The sequence below is a fragment of the Ictidomys tridecemlineatus genome, unplaced genomic scaffold, assembly GCF_052094955.1.
Source record: "Ictidomys tridecemlineatus isolate mIctTri1 unplaced genomic scaffold, mIctTri1.hap1 Scaffold_191, whole genome shotgun sequence".
In the NCBI taxonomy this organism is placed as follows: domain Eukaryota; kingdom Metazoa; phylum Chordata; class Mammalia; order Rodentia; family Sciuridae; genus Ictidomys; species Ictidomys tridecemlineatus.
In genome coordinates, this window is record NW_027521642.1 from 359,410 (window position 1) to 380,032 (window position 20,623).

General features: G+C 32.8%; 1 long non-coding RNA gene across 1 annotated transcript in view; it reads left to right on the forward strand.

Moving 5' to 3' along the window:
* The window catches only part of LOC110597296 (uncharacterized), a 45,284-nt gene extending 28,353 nt beyond the window's left edge, over positions 1–16,931 (forward strand). Inside the window, exons 2-3 of the long non-coding RNA XR_002483115.3 lie at positions 1,902–1,974; positions 15,586–16,931. This is a non-coding gene — a long non-coding RNA (uncharacterized LOC110597296). The remainder of the gene's footprint in view (positions 1–1,901; positions 1,975–15,585) is intronic.
* The last annotated feature ends 3,692 nt before the right edge of the window (positions 16,932–20,623 follow it).

Sequence of the window (20,623 nt, forward strand, 5' to 3'; positions counted from 1 at the left end):
TAAAGGCCTCTCTGGGACATCAGATCCTTCTGAAGGCTGCTTGTAACTTGAAACCTGTCATGCTGTCTCCTCTTCTTTTCCTTCAGTACCCAATGCCACTCCTACTTCAGGACCCCTGGATTACTGCTAGGGCTGGATCCTGGCAATAATAATAAAATTTTTCTTCATTTAAATTTGAAGTTGACTCTGTTGATGGGCTGTATTGAATTATAGAAAAAATATATGTAGAAATAAATGCCTGTGATTTGTGCTAATATTCTTATAGTACCCCATACCAAAGAAAAAACAGACATCATAATTCTATTATTATGCTCATGGCAAAATTGCACATAATTTATTTTTAATTCCTTATACTCTAGGTTCTGGAATACTGAGAGATCTAGAGACCTGGCACCATTCACCTCTTGTTTATTTTAAATGTTAATACTAGAAACTTTAAAATTTTATTTGTCCCCCATTTTTTTGTAGGGGAGTGGGGACATTGCTTCCTCAGGGAATTACAGATGAGTTGAAGTCTCAAGCTGCTTTCTCATAAGACCAGAGAACAAAAATATTAAATAAAACTTTAAAATAATTGTGATATTTCATTTTTTTATATATAAATGCACTTCTGTCTTGGCTAGATCTACATATTGGGAGGAAACTCTGCCATGAAATAATTTTATCCTGATGCACTTAATGCAATTCATAGCAAAAAAGCCCAGGGCTCTGAAGCATTCCTGTAATACCACTTACTTGAAAAGACATCCCAGGAAAATTTGAGACCCTTCCCCAGGATTCTATCTATGTTTCTCTCCTTCCATTAATCCATTCATCTGTGGTCTTGGGGCTCTGTAGTGAATAATACCCATGGATCTGATCTCCAGTGTTTTATTTTTTTTTTTCTACTAACAATTGAACTCAGGAGCATGTGACCACTGAGACCATATTTACAGTCCTATTTGTATTATATTTAAACACAGTGTCTCACTGAGGTTCTTAGTGCCTTGCCATTGGTGAGGTTGGCTGTGAACTCACTGTCCTCCTGACTCAGCCTCTCCAGTTGCTGGTATTACAGGCATGCATCCCTGCATGTGGTAGATCCCCAGTCTTTGATCAACAAAAACAGAGTGGCCAAAAACCTGTGTTTGTGTCCTTATTTGATTCTGATATGGATGCAATTTATTGTCACTCAAACAGTAGGCCTACTAAAGCCAGAATTAGACAGGCAATCAGTGTAGATAGGTAAATCTAGTCAGGTTGAATCTAAGAAGCCAATTTTGAATGATTCTGGGAAGTTGGAGACTGTCCCCTGAAGGATATTATCAAGAACCTGCTCCTGCTCCAACCTATTTCCCAAATAACCTGTCCCAGGAATTTCCCCTCCCTACAGGGAGCTATTAGATTGTTAATGTGTCTCCTCCATTCTGCCCTTCCCCCTTCAGCCCACCTATTTCCCACCTTTAGGCCATCCTACCAAGCCTTTCTGGGCCTAGACAGGTCCTCAGGAAGGAGAAAGGTAAGGGGGGAAAGGCAGGAGAACAAAGAAAGCCTAGGACATATAAAAAGTCAGAACAACTTTTTCTGGGGATACCCTGATACCAGCTATGGTCCCCTTCTCCCTCATGAGAGAAGTATATGTTACCCTTTTCTAAATAAACCCTGCTTCATATGCTTGCCTCAGCATGCTTCTCTAATGTTCAAAGTTTAACATGTGGGAAACTAAGACTTGTCACCAATAACTAAGAGTATCACTGCCAGGCTCAATTTTGGAGGAAGTTCCTGAAGCCCTTTCCAATCTGTCTCTTGGGTGAGAACTGTCCAATCAAGATACAGTCAGTGATGAGGGTGGGCTTCCACAGTCTTCTGTTCCTTTTGTTTCTGGAGCCTGCCATTCATTGAATCCATTTCTATGCTTCCAGGTTTCTGTGCTACACTGGAGCTGAAAAAAAAATCCACGTGAAGAACACTAAGCATTCTGAAAGCCAGGAAATGGTAAGTGTGTGTTCTTATTTTGACACTGCATAGGGAAGCTTTTTGAAGCCAGGGGGACTGGCAATGGTGGCTGGAAACTTCTCATAATTGTCTCCAGAGTCTGGTGGCTAGAATGGTCTCTCCATGGCAACTCAGCCTTCAGTTTTCTCTGACTAGTCTGGTGGAGATTAGATCAGTATTTCAGTCCTCAAGTCTTTTGTCCCATAATTGTATGGTGTTTTCAGGGCCTTTTTGAATTCCTATGTGGGCATCTGTGTGCCACTAGCTCAGCATGTCCCCAGATTTTGTGGTGACAACTGGGATAATCTTCAGAAGAGGACCCTAACTTCATTAGTTGTGTTCATGCATGAGAGAAGCTGTGGCTTTTTTAGGGATCCCTGTTCTTGTTCCTCCTGAGTGTTTGTTGTTGTTGTTGCTTATATGTTTGTTTATTTTAGACCAGGAATTATTCCCAGGGGTGTTTATCTACTGACCCATATTCTCAACATTTTTTTATATTTTTATGTAGAAACAGGGTCTCACTGAGTTTCATAGGACCTCACTAAATTGCTCAGGCTGGTTTTGAACTCACCATTCTCATGCCTCCTGTGCTTTCTAAATGTAGACTAAGAAGTATCTCAAATCCAGGATGGCTATCTGATAGTTTAGCTATTTATAGGTCTGAGATTAAATCCCAAATTTTCAGCTCTTCACATTCTCAAAGACTGGGTTCCCTGCTCAGCTTGATTGAGGAAAAAACAAAATAAAATAGATAGTGAAATGACCAGGCAGCTTTATAATGGACATCTTATTTAACAACACCTAGAGGCTAATGGATAGATATGTTAATGAGCACCATTAAGACCTATTCAAATTAAAAAACCTTGAGATTCACTTCTGGGAATAACTTCTACCAAATTCTTTGTCCTTGGGGTGAACCCAGTTAGAAGACACTTGAAGGAGGATGGGATACTGAAAGGATCAATATGAACCCAGTTGGTAATAAGAATGTCTTTTTAAATACTTATTTTAAATAGATTTTCCCCTGCTCTGGCAAAAACCATGTATAAACTTCGAAGCTGGCCCACAAAAACGGGTTTTTCTGCCATCATGCCCTCTCTCATATTGTGGGAGTTCTATTTCTTCTTGCTAAAATAACTCCTATTATTTTTACTCTTACCTTTCCTGAGTGTCCATAGATTTTATTCTTCAAAATCTGTGAGACAAGATCCCAGAAAAAATTCGTTAAATCGGAAATTTAGTTTCATCTCAAAATGTCAGTTTCAACATAATTATTTTTTTCCATGTTTTGTTTTAGGCTCCAGATGTGGCTCAAGCGATAGTGCACTCACCATGTTTTGTTTTAAAGGGATGCCTTATTTGTAATTTTTTTCTCCAAGAACTGAAGGACAGTTGTAAAAGATTTTGCTTTATCCTTTTGAGTCTTTCACATAAGAAAAAAGCAGAGAAAAATTAGATGACATTAAAAATAATGACTTTTTTTTTCTAAATAAAATAATATAGTCAATGTGTCCCAGTCACCAGGGGGCAAAATTTTGACATATGCAGTAAAGAAGAGAAATAAAAAATATCAACATGCTTCTGCCCCTTTCAATGTTTATTCAATCAAATTGCTCAATACACTTATACTGTATATGTTCTTACTCAAAAAAATAACAATCCTGAACGCTAGGTACTGCATTAGACATAATACATTCACAGCAAAAAAAGTAGGTTGATTAATTCATTGCTGATAATTCTAGATTAATTCTAAAAACTGAAAAACTCACTTAATCATGACAGGCTAGTGACAGACATTCCCTCTGTGTGCTAATTTTAAATGTCAGATCAAAAGTCTTAAGCTTTACGCTTTTAGTCCAGCAGTTGCACACTCACTCAGACCATGGTGACCAGGTCCAGAACCAAGGCAGACTTCTCCTGGCTTGGAGTGGACAACAGGTTGAGGAGAGAACCTATGGAGAAGTTGTGGCTTTCACCAAAGTCCAGATGAAGTGGTAGATTTTGAGAGATGAGAAAATCATGAAGAGGATCAGGAGAAAAATGACCAATGATGGGATGTCTGGTCCTCATCAGGCTTTTCAGCTTGAGAGTATCCTTGTTTCCCCTGGCTAAATCCCTGCTCATTAGCTCTATTATTTATACTACATTTGGGGGTGTTTAACCTCTCTTTTAATTCTTATTAACTATCCTGGGATTTCTCCATGACATCATTTACCCTGGGGTCAGAAACTTCTGGTCTTGTGGTCTCCATCCTGTTCTTTTTGTCTTTCCCTCTTATCAGGCAAGTATAGCCTGCCAGATATTTTACTCTGTTTATCAGGTTGAGGGAAGCAACATTTTTTAGGCCATACTGGAGGACTCTTTGGGTGTGCCTGGTGAGACTTCAGGTTTCAAACTGGGGATTTTAAAATGGAGTTGTTTAAGCTCAGGGCTAAGGTCATCCTCACAATCCCAATTAAAGACTTTTTTTTAATGTAATGGGACCTTAATTGAGGTCCCCCCCCCATATATAGAACCACTTTATTAAAATGACCTGTAAAAGCATACCAAATATTTCCAGCAAATATTTTTTGTCCTAGTGTAGAGGAAAATAAAGATGGGACTGGACTTGATTAAAACTACAAGGAAATTTAATCACAAGGGCTAGAGTACATAGTGAATCTGAAGATCAAAAGCCATGTGAGTAACCTGGTACATTTTTTTCAAGAAAAAAATTTTTTAGTTGTCAATGGACTTTTATTTTACTTATTGAATGTGTATCTGAGGATTGAACCCAGTGCCTCACACATAATAGGCAAACGCTCTGCCACTGAGCCGAAACCCCAGCCCTAACCTGGTGCATTTTTAATAACCTATTTTACATAAACATTAACAAGTAACCTTAATACTTTTTCAATATCTGTTTGGATTGAATTAATAACCCAGAAATTACTAAAACAATGTCTCTAATTTTATCTTCAACTGTGGTTTCAGATATTGCAGGGTCTGAGTTAAGATTCCCCTTTGAAGAACTTAACTGTGTGTTGTGTTCTCATTTCAATCTCTCATATTTACCCAGTCCTTAGTTTCAGAATAGTCTGAAATAAGGCGTCCACAGATACCAATGTCTCTTAGTCTATTTAGAAAATATCAGTATCTGTGTCTTGATTTCTAGAGATCAATTTGAACTATAAGTGTGTAGAATCTAAGGAGAGTAGTTGGATGCTGTGAAGCTGGAAGTAATCTTCTGATGTTCCTTTCATCTGAAAGGAATTTTGTTTTTGGGATCATACCAGAAATTAAACTCAGAGGCACTCCACCAATTAGCCTCATCCCCAGTGTTGCAGTAATTTACTTGCAGGTCAGCATGGGAAAAGAAAGAAAAAGAAGAAGCAGAGCAAGCAAAGCATCAGCAGAAAAAAAGTCCTTTATTGTGTACAAGCAATCTTTTTATAATATTGTGAACAAAGAAGGCAGCCTTCCAAGATCAATAAATCAGGTCTTTCAGCTAATTAAACATAGCATACAGAAGTTTTACTTTCTAATCAGAAGGGACCCGCTTCTCATGGCTAATCTATTCTCAGCTCGGAGTATGTTGAGCTCTGCTCTTTGTTAATAACAGATAATAAAATTTTTCTTAGCGCCCTCCTAGCCCACTTGGCAGAACATCCCGTTTGCAGGCAAGTCCTCCCAAGGACAGCAGACACCTCGTTTTCAAGCATGTCCGCTGTTACCTGTCTATACCTTGTCAGAATATCCCATTTGCAGGCAGACTCCATCAAGGACAGTAATAGTAACACAGTCACATCTGACTCTCTACACCCAGCCCTATTACATTTTCTTTGGAAAGAGTTGCTTAGTACCTTACCATTGCTGAAGCTGCTTTGAACTCTCCATCCTCTGCCTCAAACACCCATGCCCATGGGATTTCAGGCATTTCCCACCATGTCTGGCTGGCATTTCATCCCTTCCTTATAGAGGCAAAACAAGTATGAAAACTAGTGCCTTTGTGATTCATGCAACATCACAGTTACATTTCTCAAATACTATGTTGAGCTAATCACATCATACTCAAAATGAACTACTGACTAAATATACATATACATATATTTTAATTGATTCATTATAATATGTAAGCATGAACTTCTGAACTTCACTGGGATATATTCATACATACATACAGCACAATCTGCTGTTTTGTTCTGCAGTTTCTTCCCCCACTCTCCCCTTCCTCTCCTGTTCTCCCTTACGTTTTTATGAGATCCCATTATTTTTTTTCTTATTTCCCTCTATCTTCCACATATGAGAGAAAACATTTGACCTTTGATTTTAGGAGTCTGATTAAAAATGTGTATCTTGGAAGAAGTCAGAGAAAAATGATTTACCTTCCTTATAGAGGAAAAACTGCAAATTATAGTTGAGTCTTATTAGAAACCATAAAATCAAGAAGTACATATCAAAAGATATGAAGTAGTGAAAGAAAAAGCTGTTTTTCCATATAAATATTATTTAAAAGCAAAAGAGAAATAAAGATTGATCAGATCCCCTGCACCCCCTAAAAAAGTTATCTGAGAAGGTTCATTGTCAGCATAGCTACATTTCCAAAATATAGACTTTTAGAGAAAAATGCTGATCAAAAAAGTTATTACCAAATAGAGAAAGAACATCAGAGAAGTAGTAAGTAAAATTTTTGTGTTTTATTCTTCACTAAACTTCAAAATATTACTGGTAATAACAATAATATCACCATACCTTATGGCATGAATAATGGGAAAGAGGAACTAGGAAAATGTTGCCCGAAGTTATCTGCACTATCTGTTCAATGGTATTGTTGTATTTCAAGATGGACTTAGATTCCTTTAAAATATAATTGGCAACTCTAGGGAAAATATTACATTTCTAAAGAGCTATTTTTTTATTTTAAAGAGAAAAAGTGTAATCATATAAATGCTCCATTAAAATTATAAAAATCAAAATAGTGAAAAATTAACAAAAATACAATTAAGAGCAAAGAGTAACAAAAATAATGGACACTAACCCAGTAATTATCAATAATCACATTTAATGTGAATAGTTTTAACATAAATTACAAAGTAGAGATTGTATGAGTCAAAAACACATAAAAACTCAACTCCAAGTTGTCTAAAAGAAACCAAATTTAAATATAGAGAGTCAAATAATGAAAATTAAAGAATGAAAATATATTCCATATTAACCTCAGCAACAAGAATGTTGGAACACCTACATTAATTTCAGATAAATTAAACTTCAGAATAATAAAATTCTCAGAGATGAAGAAACCGACTACAAAATGATTCAAGAGTCAATTCACATGGACTACTTATCAATCCAAAAGGTGCATGTCCCTAAAGATAAAACTGAAAGGCAAAAATATACAAGCTGATTATTATAGTTGTAGACTTCAAGACCTTCCTGACAAAAATTGATAGAGCAAGAATGCAAAAAAAAATCAATAAAGATAAGGTAGAACTGAACAGCACTTACAAACAACAAGATCTAACTGATATTTATAGACTACTCCATTCAACAATAGAAGAATACACATTTTTTCAAGATTCCCAGAACATCCACCAATGTAGACATAATTCTGAGGCACAAACTATGTCTGAATCTTTTAAGAGAATAGAAATAATGCAAAATTTATTCCCAGGTCACAATGAAATTAAATTTAAAAATAAGTAGCAGGAAAATAGTTGGAAAACATAAAATATAAATTAAGCAGAACACCAACAGCTAACTAATAGATCAAAGAGGTCTCAAGAGAAACTATAAATTATTTCAATTAAATGATATTAACTACAAATTATCAAAATGCCCAGATTGAAAAATCAGGGCTATGAAGAAATATATATATCATTAATATATGTTTCCTATATTATATAATATTATATATAAAGGTATATTGCATAATAAGATCTAAAGTAAAAACCTAAGTTCTCATACTAGGAGACTAGAGTAAGAAGAAAAATATCCATCTAGAGGAACTCGAATAAAATAAATAATACATATTAATGCAAAAATCAATGGAATTTGAAGAAAGGAGAACAATGGAACAAATTAACAAAACAGATAACTGATTCTCTGTAAAGGTCACCAGAAATAAAGGTAGGCTAACAAAATTAAATAAATGGATAAATAAATAAGGAGAGAAATAGAGACAGAGAAACTCAACTACCAATAACAGAAATAAAAGAAAATTCATCCCTACCAACACCATAAACACTAATGGAATAATAAATGAATAATATAAACAATTCTACATCTATAAATTGATAACTTAGGAAGCAGTGGACTGATTCCTTAAAACTGACATAAGGAAAAAGAGTTGCTTTTTTTCTATCATTAAAAATTTTAATCAATATTTAATAACACTGAAAAATAAAACACTGGATTGATGACTCCATTGGTAAATTTTGCCAAACATTTAATGAAGAAATGATACCTACACTTTGTAATTACTTTCCAAAATAAAAGCAGAAGGAATTCTAAGTCTATGAGACCAGCATTTCTTCTACACTAAGAATAGGTAAAAACATTAGAAGAACGAAAAAGTACAGTCCCAATGTCTCATGAATAAAGGCATAGAACATTAGCAAGTCCAATCAAACAATTTATAAAAAATTATTACACATTATAAACCAGTGAGAATTTTCCAAATTATGCACGTCTGTTTCAGCATTCAAAATTCAATCCTTGTAATTTATTTATCAACATGATCTCATAATAAAGCAATTAACCAAATCCAGTCCCCATTTATAACCAAACACCACCAACAAAATGAATTCCCATGCTACCAGAAATAAAGGAGAAATTCCTTAACTTGATAAAGTACATCTACAAAACCCTATGCTAACATGATACGTAAAGGGGAAAAGCAGGATACTTCCCCATAGGACAGGAACAAGCTGAAAATGTCATTCTAATCTTTTTATCTGGCATTGAATTGAAAAATAGTAGTTCATACAATGAGATTTTTTTAAAAGCTAAAGTAAAAAGAAACAGATTGAAAGAATGAAATGAAATAAAATTGTCTTTGTTCAGAGATAACATAATCATCTAAAATGAACTTAAACTAATAAAGACAGAGATTCAACAGTAAATATCCAAAGTGAATCATTTTCTCAAAAAAAGACAGCAATGAAGAAGTACAACATGAATTAAAAAAATAAATAAAAGATTCGCATTAAGATCAAAATACTTAGGTATAAATCTGCCCAAATGATAAGAAAATTTATAGCCTGAAAAACTAGAAAAAATGGACAAGTCAAAGTAAAATAAGGGTCTGCATTTATAAATTCTAAGGATACATATTATTAAGGCATTTTTTCCCCAGCTTGGTCTGTTGACTCAATGTTATCCCAATAAAAATCAAAGCTAGTTACTTTTTTTAAAAAAATTAATTTGTTTTAATTAGTTATACATGACAGCAGAATGCATTTCAATTGGTTTTACACAAATGGAGCACACCTTCTCATTTTTCTGGCTATACACCATGCAGTCACACCATTTGTGTATATACGAACATAGAGTAATAATGTCTGTCTCATTCTACCATTCTTCCCACTCTCAAAGTAAAAAGAAACAGATTGAAAGAATAAAATGAAGTAAAATTGTCTTCTCCCTCCCCTTCACTCCCCTCTGCCCATTTAAAATTTCCTCCATCTTTCCTTAGCTGTCCCACCCTTTATTATGGATAAGCAACCACATATAAGAGAAAGCATTTGTCCTTTGGATTGGAGGGATTGGCTTATTGCACTTAGCATGATATTCTCCAACTCCATCCTTTTATCTGCAAATGCCATAATTTAATTCTTCTTTAAGGCTGAGTAATATTCCATTGTATATTACCACATTTTTAAAAAAATATATTCATCTGTTGAAGGGCATCTAGGTTGGCTTTGTTCCATAGTTTAGCTACTATAAATTGAGCTGCTATAAACATTGATGTGTCTATACCAATGTAGTACAATGATTTTAAGTCCTCTGGGTATAAACTGAGGAGTGGGATAGCAGGGTTAAATGATGGTTCCATTCCAAGTTTTCTAACCAATCTCCCTCCTACTTTCCAGAGTTATTGTCACAATTTGTAGTCCCACCAGCAATGTGTGAGTGTACCTTTTCTCCCACATTGTTGGCGAGGGCCAACACTTATTATTGCTTGAATTCTTGATATCACCATTCTGACTGAAGCAAGAAAAAAATCTTAGTGTAATTATGATTTGCATTTTTCTATTTTACACTTACTAACATACTAATTTTAGTTTGTATGGAGCAACAAAAAGCTTTGAATAGCCAACACACTAATGAAGAATAATAAAATTAGAGGATTAATATTATCTGATGTTAAGACTTATATAAACCCACAGAGATATGATCATTGATTTTAGTACAAAACTTAAAATATAGGTTAAAGGAGAAAGGATAAACTATTCAGAACATGGGTTGAAAAATGAACCTCAATACTACGGCTATGGTAGTTGCTGAATATATCTAGTCTAACCCAGCAATGGCAGACACAACTACATTTTATACATCTCAGTACATCTTACTATGAGTAGAACTTTTCTCAAGTGTCAGTGCATTTATTATCTGCCATCCATCAAACACTACTCTTTCATGTACACTGTAATGTCTTTCAAGGTCCACAGGAAGTAGATTACAAACACCCTTAGAAGGTCTACATGTTTTTCTTTCCTAGAGACCCCATGGAAGAAACCAAGTAGACAATTCACAGATGTACTTATGACTGATTTTTGATGCCTTCCTCAAGGGTATTTGTTCTCCCATTTATTCAAGGATCTCTGAGTGTATGAACTGATTCTGACATTTAGTAAATAACTGTGACTCTAATGTACTATGTAAAATGTGCATTCACTTTGCCAGATCGAGAATGATTACATTTATATAAATCAAGTTAGATTTTTGTGTACTAGATGATATTTTATTCTTCTATATTCCATAAATAATTTTGAGTGCTAAAGGGTATATTTATGAATCAAACAATTTTGCTTATGCTGGCACTGCCATCATAGTCTGGAATTCAGCCATCCTTGATCAGTAAATATTGATTATAATTTTGCTTTCCTTTCTCAAGTAAAAACCCTGGAATGAAAATCCATGTTAAACATATCTAATTAGTTGTAAAGAGGGTAGAAAAAGAATTTTAAATAAGAATGGAGCATATCTATTAGGAACTTATGTTGAAATACTAGATTTATCATATATTCTCTGATACTGGAGAGTTACTTATTGCACCTTACTTTCACACCATAAAACAGCAGTAGTAGTAACAACTTAAAAGGGTGATCATTAAGATTCAATTAGTTAATGGCATAAAATTCTGAAAGAGGTATCTCAGTAAAGGAATCATAGTTTTAGCTACTCACCAATATTAGCCTTGTCTTTAGGCTATGAGATTTCATCTCACTCAGTTAGAATGGCAATGATCAAGAATATAAACAACAATAAATGCTGGTGAGTTTGTTGGGGGAAAGTACTGTTGTGCATTGTTTGGAGGACTGCAGACTAGTAAAGCAACTCTGAAAAGGCATCTGGAGATTCCTCAAAAAACTAGGGATGGAACCATACCATATGTCCCAGGTATCCCACTCCTTGGAATATTCTCCAGAGATGTAAAATCATCATACAACAACAATACAGCCACATCAATGTTTATAGCAGTACAGCCATATCAGTGTTTTAGCAGTGCAATTTGCAATAGCTAATTAAGTTATGACAGATGCCCATCATATGTGAATCAATAGATGAATGGATTAAGAAATTGTGGTACACATGCATACACACACACACACACACACACACACACACACACAAAGTGGAGTTCTACTCAGAAACAAGAAAGAAATTATGGCATTTGAGAGTAAGTGGATGAAAATGGAGAATATCATGCTAAGTGAAATTAGCCAAACTCAGAAACTCAAAGGTCAAATGTTTCTCTCATATGCAGAAGTGAGAGTAAAATAAAGGAAACAGGGATGGAAGAAGAGGATAACATAACGAACAAATGATATTTAAGTTAATAGACAAGCACAAAAGCATCTAATAGAGTAGAGGAGATGGGAGATGGGAGGGAGAAAAGGAGGGAAAGGGAAAGGAACAGGAGGGGATAGAGAACTGAAATAGATTTCTATGCTTGTATGAGTTTGTCGGGATGAATCCAATTACTATTTGTAACTATAAAGCTCTGAAAAGAAATGTCCTTAGAGAAATTTTCATTTGAATGTAAGAATATCTCAAGGAGAAAGTATGTGTTCTAGAGAAGTTACAAGAAAATGTCAACAGGTATAATTTGTTGCAAGGGATATACTGTTTCAATGTCCTGTATTGTGTGGCATAGAGAAGTCAGAAGGCAAACAAAAAGAAAAACCATGGGTCCCCAAGCAAGACTGTTATGAGATGTAGAAAGCAGTGTTTTGAAGCTCATTGTACATATCTATAAATCTAATACCCCAGAGCTAATACTTTACCCAATTTTCTGAAGGGAGAATACTGTAGTGAGGCATAAATTTTCCCTTTGTACAACAAAAAACTTATGAACAAAAAATTTAGAAATAAATTTATTAAATTATTTAATTCAAGTATCTTTTATGTATAAACAAAATTAGCTAACCAAATACAAAAAGAAAATATTATTTCCCCAGAATTTCTACATATATTTTCTGTTAGTTGTAGTTTGACACAATACCTTTATTTTATTATTTTCATGTGGTGATGAGTATCAAACCCAGCTCTTCACAGTGCTAGAAAAGAGCTCTACTGCTGGGCCACAACCCCAGCCTCTTCCCCAGAATTTCTCTGTCAGATTTCCCAATTCACATTTGGACACACTTTAATTTTCACCTGATAGAGAGTATTTTTTTATACTTTCTTAGAAACAAACAATGAAAATCCAAATTGTGACAACCAATCATTTTTCTCAAACAAATCCAACCAGTAGTAGTAGTATGCATTAAAAAATGTAATTTTCTAATTATTTTAACACTGGAAATTATATTCCTTGATGATTTGTGCTAAACTTCTGTTGCAATTTAATGTTGCAACTGGAGAACAGATTTAGGCAATAAATTCACCTTATATTAAAAAATAGGTGTAATTGGAAATTATAACAGTCAATAATTTCCACTTTAAAATTTACCAATTTGAAATAGGCTCTAGATTGAGTGACAAATCCTTTGAATCTTCTCTAGCAAAGTTCAGGTTTCCAGTTTTGTTTAACAGAGGAGATAAAGAAAAATTTGCTGTAAGAGCATAAAATTAAAATAATAGAATCAAAGAACTATAATCAACAGGGTTTATAATTAACATATCAGAAAACAAGTCTTAAATTTTCTCAATATTATATGAAATCACAGATAAATGGGCATAGAAATAATTAAAATATTTTAATATCATAAAATAATATGTCATTTGAGGCTATGTTTATGCTCCTTAGCAATTCAGCCAAACCCAGCCAAATGCTTCCTATAGAGACTCCAAATCAGAGCAGAACCACCTCAATAGACAGCTAATTAACAATATTTTATTAAACAAAAAAATATGGAGTTAAGTATTTTAGCACTGCAGTTTTCTAACAAAATTTATTGACAAATCTTTAATGAGGATTATTGTGGGAAAATTAAAAATCAATGCTATGTTTATTTGTTATGTTGGTATGGAGGCCTGTGATTATATTTTTATAATTAAAATTCAAAAGTATCATCTAACATTAACACAAAGTTGCCAGGGCACTTAGCAAACATAATTTTTTGAAATTTTAAAAGTAACTAGTTCAAATATATTTTATGAAAAACATCATTGCAGATAATTGCATTTATTTATTTTTTTTCTAAATTGGTTAGATGGCATGTTTCCATACTTTTATTATCATAGTAAGTGACTCTCTTTGTAATTAAGCCTTTATTTTACATTTTGAATATCCATATGTACTACTAGTTTGTGCTCTAACATATAATTTCTCCATTCCATTCTTTGACAGTAGGCAAGGTGTCTGGCTGTCTAACATGAATAGTAGAACATTTCTTGTAAAGAATGGAATATAGTATGCTGTAGGAATTGCATAAAAAATCCTCAGTGAAGGGAAAATGACTCTCTGACATTGGATGTCAGTTCCAAGGGAGAAAAATTTATAGGTAGAACAATCTGTCTTTTAACTGACACATAAAGGTCCCAGAGGCCTTTTTCTCTATCACTAAAGATTTTTCATGCATTTGCAACAATATGAAAAAAAACAATGAGTATAACATTTAGACAATTTGGTCTGTGCATAAAAATAATCTTGTAGATTCTGTTTTAGGTCCTTACCCCAATATCAATTTTAATATTATATTAAAACTTTAAAAAAATGAGAACTCCACATCACTTCAATAAATAAAAGTTAAAATTAAGCTGGCTCAGCCAATTTAATCAGAAATCAGTAACAACCTGTGGTGCAGCAGGTACCAAGTGAGGCATGTTCTCTTTGAGACTCATTTAAAAGTCATGGTTATCACTCATAGAACTGTGGCAGAAATACAATTGACATATACTAGTTGCCTGAAGGGCTAAGCAAGCTCTTCAAAGTGACATTTACTCTTCAAAGTGACACTCCATGGAGTGTCTAGGGCATTGGTAAAAATAATAACTGTATCTCAAGAGGGCTAAAATGTTAGATGACACAGTACTATGGGGATTATATTAAAATTAAAATCATATACAAATATTGGTTAACTAGACCCTAAACGGGCACTATCACTGATTCACCCATACAGTAATAGTTTCCTTTCAAAGTTTGTGAAACAGCACTTTCTTCTTAAAATTCAAGCCAAGGAATATAAAAATGTGGATTCTTCTGCTCTATGGGCATGATGTCTGTCTTTCAATTTATTACTAGACTTGCTTTTGTTTCTTTCAGTAATTTTGAATTTTCATTGTACAAATCTTATTCATATTTAATTATAGTTATCACTATATATTTCATTATTTTATACTTTTATGTTTACTATTTTTAAATTTTAATTCTATATTTTATTGCTAGTATGTAAAAGTACCATATCTTAATCATAGTGATGATAAAACAAATGTATGATTTTCATAATTCATTGAACTATGCACTTAAAATAAAGAGTTTATTGGATGTAAATTGTTTCAGTAAATTTGATTCAAGACAAGTTCTGAGTATGTATTTACTATATAGGATTTTGAAGGTAAAGATATGTAACATGCTTATCACAGTCCCTGACAAAAATATATACTTGACAAAATGATCTATTAATTTTAATTCTTTATTTAATCATGTTTCTTTACTATAAATTACATTTTTATTGCAATACACATACTTAGGAATTTTTACAGGATGTTTTCTGGAAATAAAACATCTTATGATAGATTTCTTAATATTTTAGCTCTAGCAACAGAATATCTGAGTAAAGAAAGAAAATGCTATTGATTTAAAACTTGTAATCTGAGTTTTTTGAAATTATTCTGTGCTGAATGTTTTTAGGATTTCTGCTTACACCTTTCTTACCCTAAATTAAGCTGTATTTCACTTTTAATTTTACTATAGTCATGATCAGCAAAATATTGCTTATGTATTTTTTTCATCTTTTTCTACAGTGATTGCTGACACAGAATACTTTCTCCCTTTCATCTTTGAGTAGGACGACTGTGCATCGTTGGGCACCATTTGTCATTTTCCTGAACTTCACCACCAGATTCTTGGCAGCAACTACCTTTTCTTCTATGCATCATCATGTTTTGGGCAGAAGAAATTCAAATCCCTTGATTGGTAAACTTATTCAATATTAATTATAATAATAAAGGAGAACAATAAGTATTATATGTAATGTACCACATGACAAGTAGTTTTAAGTACTTTGCATGTACAGACCAGTACTTCAACAAAACAAGTAGGAAGTTGATGCTAATTTAGTTCCTATTCACAGATGAATATTTAGGAAAGAGTGATTAAGTAACCTCATAAGGGTTCTGAAACTTCAAGCATCCTCAGACTAAGCAGCCTGAGTTCATAGGTCAGGATCTCAAACATGATACTCTCCTACTACTCAAAATTCTATTTCCTGAGTAACTATATGTGTAACCATAAATTAGACATAATGAATTACAGGACATAAATGATTCATGGGTAAATCAATCCATTTTATAACGTCAGGCAAAAACCTAATAATGGCCATGGATCTTTTATATTTAAAATTTAAGTTAGAGGTGACAATGTATTCAAAATTCACTTTCAAACTTACATGATACAGCTTCTTATTCCATCTTTAAAAATGTTAGTCCTCCTTGGGCAATTAACTTGAGTTCCAAGTAAGATTGCATGTCATTATGTTTTTATAAAATAAGACATATCCCTGTGCTTCAATCAACTTATATCTAAAAGAAATACATTAGCTATAGATTCTTAGAAACCTTCAAGAAGTTTTTAGTCACATCAATTTTGAAGGCATTTCAAACTGAGTTGTCAAATATAGTGAATATACAATAAAATATCTTGTAATTTGAAAGTATGATGACATTTTTTCTTGGTTCTTCAAGTAATGCCTCTTAATATTTTATTTCATAAGTCTAAAAGTCAGAAATCCATTAAAAAATGTCTGGCAAAATTGTAAAGCAATATGGAGATTCCTCAAAAAACTAGGAAAGGACATATACCATTTGGTCCTGTTATATTACTCTTCACTATATATCCAAAAGAGTTAAAACCATTGTACTTCAGTGATGCAGCCACATTGATGTTTACAGCAGCTCAATTCACAATAGATACACTATGGAACCAACCAAGGGGCCCTTCAATAGATGAATAGATAAATAATATGTGATATATATGTATACAATGAAATATTATTTAGCCATAAGGAGAATGCCTTCATTACTTTTGCTGGTAAATGGATGACCTGGAGATTATCATGCTAAGTAAAATAAGCCAGTCGTGAGAAATCAAAGGTCCAATGTTTTTTTTTTTTTTTCTGATATATGGATGCTAACACACAACAAAGGTCGGGTGCAGAAGGGGAAGAATAGAATTTCAGTAGATCAGAAGATGGATAATGAAAGGACAGGAGAGAAGAAGGGAATAGAGAAGATAGAACAAATCAGACATAACATTGTATGTTCACATATAAATGCATAATCAGTGAAACCCCATATCATGTACAATAAGGGTATCATAACTAGAATAAGTTACACTCTATATATGTATAATATGTCAGAATACATTCTACTGTCATGTATATCTAAAAATAACAAATACAAAATTTAGAAAGTTTAATTTACTTTTTAAATATACATAGTGACCAGATCCATTATATGAATCTTCTTACCTAACAAAGACTGGAGCATATCATCAACAAAGCATGACCATGAGACAAGGAAAAAAGATCAGTGCAATACACATCAATCCTCATGGATACTTTGATGTGATCCAAGTAAGTTTCTCCTAAATAGCTCACGAGTTATTTCTAGTTATAGTGATGAAATGAATTCCAGTTTGATTCAATATATTACATTTGAATTGTTTTTAAAAATACAGTTATGGTTTTCCATTTTTACAAGGTATTTGATCAATAATCAATTTATGATCAATTGTATTATCTCCTTCATTCAAAAAAATTAGGGTTTTTTGTTGTTGTTGTTGTTTAGATTTTTGTGTTTTATTTGGGAAGGATACTGAAGAATGAACCCAGGGGGGTTCTTCCATTGGACTACATCCTTACCTTTTTATTTCTTTGTTTGTTTGTTTATATTTTGAGACAGGGTCTCACTATGTTGCTGAGGCAGGGCTTCAGTTTCCCCAGTGGTTGGGATTACAGGTGTACTGTACAACACTTGGCGTAACACAGTTTTTAAAAAGCAGTGGAGGAAAGGTTTTGACTCTATCATCTAAGTTGTATAATATGTCTTCAATAATTTGATTATGTTTCATTTCAAAGTGTCTAAAAATAGCAGTACTGGGAAGAGCTTATAGCAATGAAAGTGTAGTACAATAAATGCTGACTTCTTCATTTTAATTTTGCTGCTTAGGACTGCTAAAATTTGCAATGAAAGAAGTTTGGTTTTGTTTAAAAATTCTAAAAAATCACTGTCTTTATGACCCACTACATAATGAAAAGCTTCTCTAATGATTAGAGTAAATTTAGCAAAAGATTAAAATTCATATAGATGGATACTGTAACTTGGAATTTTAGCTTATGGGAGTGAATTAAATTTAAATGGATACTACCCCCTTAATGATAACAACTAAAAGGCCAGTGTGAGAATGACATAAAAAAGGTTCAAAATCCAGTCACTAGGTTTCAAAATGTCAATATCAGAAATCAAAATGAGTAAATACTAAATTAAGTATTTTTTTAAGAAATGTAATAAAACAAAGAAAAAAGAGGAAAGAATTTCTTTAATGTACCTATGCAACAATACATGAAGGTAAATATTATGCCTTTGAATCTTTTTAAAATTAGTTGTCAAATTTGCTCAGTTTCTTCAATATTTTACCCTCCTGAACGTCCTTCATGTCCTAGGTGCCATTTTGACATTTATCATTTTAGCCCTTTTCTTTGTTTTAGTTTCATTTCAAAAATTGGGAGTCATCCCATCTTATCCTGTAATTGGGACCATAATTGGGTCTTTGATGCCCTAATTGTGAATAAAGTAATTATAGTAATTATAGATAAATTAGAGTAATAATTTGTAATTGTAAATAAAGTTAATCTGAAATACATTTGCAATATAGTTACAAAATGGATATCAAAAGTGACAGTTCTACCTCAAATATTGTATTGTATTTTGCTTTGTACCTTTCATTTTACTTGTGTTACATTTTCAGGAAACTGGAAATATATATATATATATATATATATATATATATATATATATATATATATAATTTGATTCTTAACCTATTCTTCATTCTTTAAAGAAAAGTAATTTACATCTGCTATTTAAGAAATATAGATTTTTCCCCAAAGTATGTTAATAATTCCAACAAACTCTATTGAAATACATAGTGATAAGCAATTTGCATTGTCAAAGGTCTAACAATTGCATGGGCCTGAAAATTAGAAACAACATATCTTTGGGATAATTTTTAAGTCACTTTCAAATAATTAAAAAATCCCTATGATTATAAACTCATTTAGACCCTGCCATATGATTTCTCTGGAGTCATAAGTGTTATCAAATTGATTAAACAATTAAGAGGAGATATATCTGGAGTCAGATCATTTATATAGATCTTTTTATTTCAATTAGTTTCTCCCCACACACACAAACACAACCTACAGAAGTAGAGATGGAGTTAATGTGGTTAGTTTTATGACCATTTTACCTGATAATAAAAATGTCTAAATAACTACCCCAATATCAAACAATTAAAACAACAAAGGGCAGAACTTTTATTTCAGCAGAGATAAATTCATTTCCAAAACTGATAATAGTTTCAAAATGTCATTATTTTTATAGTAGAATTTCTAAAAAGATAAAATATGTACTCTGAATAGCTTGGATTCTAGATATTTTTAAAAATAAAGTATATTTTCTTTTCTATCACTGTCGATTTAAAATGCTAAAATGAATTAACTCATTATGTCTTTAAAATAATTACTTATAATATTTGAATCCTCACTTATTTTCTAGATTTTTATCCATCAAATGTTTCTGCTCATATATATTTTTTTAATTTTTCCACATAACCCCCTTTTGTAGTTACATATCCTTTTCTAATGAAAAAGAGTAAAGTCATTTTACATTCTATTTAGAAAATTTATTTGTGCTGAGTAAACACAACCAAACATCTATTACAATTGTCTTACTAAAATTTTGACAGAAATGCTAATTAAAATAGCTAGCATATTCTACTTTATCACTTACATTACATTCATTTAGTTTCTGTCTTGACAGGGTTGTTAGAGAAGCAGTTGCAGAACTCTCCAGCAGCTATAACACACTGGCTTAGCTAATTACCCATGTTTGATATTCAGTTGCAATTTCCTCTCTTGATAAATGAAGACATAATGCCAATTCTTCATGTCTGAGAGTTAAAAACACAATATAAAAACTACCTGATTTTATGTCAAGTATATTGATAGAAATGGATGTTAATTGATGGTAGGTGCAATTATGAACAGACCTTAATGAAGTTTTGGTCAGCATGCATGCTGCACTACCCATAAAATTCTCTCCTCATACAGTTAAACTAGATACCTCACAGTATATTTCCAAGCTTGACAATATTACTATCTGACTACAAAAAAATTCTCACATTGGAGAGTTTTGTTTTGTTTTATTTTGTTTGTGGTCTATTTGATGTTTTCTTTGTTAACAAATTATTGCTATAATATAGTGTATGTAATTTTGGTCTACTAGATATTAAATGTTCTCAGGCAAAACTCAGGTTCCTTCCTCTTCTCAGTATGAAAATATTAAGATACACAGCTTTTGTTATTGTTCCTCCTTAAAAAAATTATTTTCTTTTTCACATGTGTATCCCATATTGATCAGAGTATTGATAGAATTTATATGTGTCTGTGTGTATGTGTGAGAGCTGATGGGGTACTGAGAGGAATTATTTGTTAGATTCTATCTTGGATGGAATCCAGGCTCTATCTCCCTCCGTTGCAGTACTCACCTACAGAATATCAGA